This window comes from Asparagus officinalis, chromosome 5 (assembly GCF_001876935.1).
Source record: "Asparagus officinalis chromosome 5, Aspof.V1, whole genome shotgun sequence".
In the NCBI taxonomy this organism is placed as follows: Eukaryota; Viridiplantae; Streptophyta; class Magnoliopsida; order Asparagales; family Asparagaceae; genus Asparagus; species Asparagus officinalis.
Genome location: NC_033798.1, coordinates 96791241 through 96792394, shown reverse-complemented (window position 1 = coordinate 96792394; position 1154 = coordinate 96791241).

Genomic DNA, 1154 nt, shown 5'->3' with positions numbered 1-1154 from the left:
AAGAGTTTTTTACATGCACACTTGTTAATTCTTGTTTCTACCCTAGTTCTAGCTTATATTGCCCTAGTTCTAGTTTGTATACAGCCAGTTCTACCTTCTATCTCGCTAGTTCTAAACCCAACAAGGGTTTTTTATATGCACACTTGTTAATTCTTGCTTCTACCCTAGTTCTAGCTTCTATTGTCCCAGTTCTAGCTTGTATACAGTCAGTTCTAGCTTCTATCTTGCTAGTTCTAAACCCTACAAGGATTTTTTACATGCGAACTTGTTAATTCTTGCTTCTACGTTAGTTCTAGCTTCTCTTACCCTAGTTCTAGCTTGTATACAGCCAGTTCTAGCTTCTATCTTGCTAGTTCTAAACCCAACAAGGGTTTTTTACGTGCACACTTGTTAATTGTTGTTTCTACATTAGTTCTATCTTCTATTGCCCTAGTTCTAGCTTGTATATAGCCAGTTCTAGCTACTATCTTGCTAGTTCTAAACCCAACAAGGGTTTTTTACATGCACACTTATTAATTCTTGTTTCTACCCTAGTTCTAGCTTCTATTACCCTAGTTCTAGCTTGTATACAGTCAGTTCTAACTTCTATATTACTAGTTCTAAACCCAACAAAGGTTTTTTATATGCACACTTGTTAATTCTTGCTTCTACCCTAGTTCTAGCTTCTTTTGCCTTAGTTCTAGCTTGTATACATTTAATTCTAGCTTCTATCTTGCTAGTTCTAAACCCAACAAGGGTTTTTTACATGCACACTTATTAATTCTTACTTCTACGTTAGTTCTAGCTTCTATTACCCTAGTTCTAGTTTGTATACAGCTAGTTCTAGCTTCTATCTTGCTAGTTCTAAACCCAATAAGGGTTTTTTTACATGCACACTTGTTAATTCTTGCTTCTACGTTAGTTCTAGCTTCTATTACCCTAGTTCTAGCTTGTATACAGCCAGTTCTAGCTTCTATCTTGCTAGTTCTAAACCCAACAAGTGTTTTTTAGATACACACTTATTAATTCTTACTTCTACCCTAGTTCTAGTTTCTATTACCCTAGTTCTAGCTTATATACAGCCAGTTCTAGCTTCTATTTTTCTAGTTCTAAACCCAACAAGGGTTTTTTACATGCACACTTGTTAATTCTTGCTTCTACCCTAGTTCTAGCTT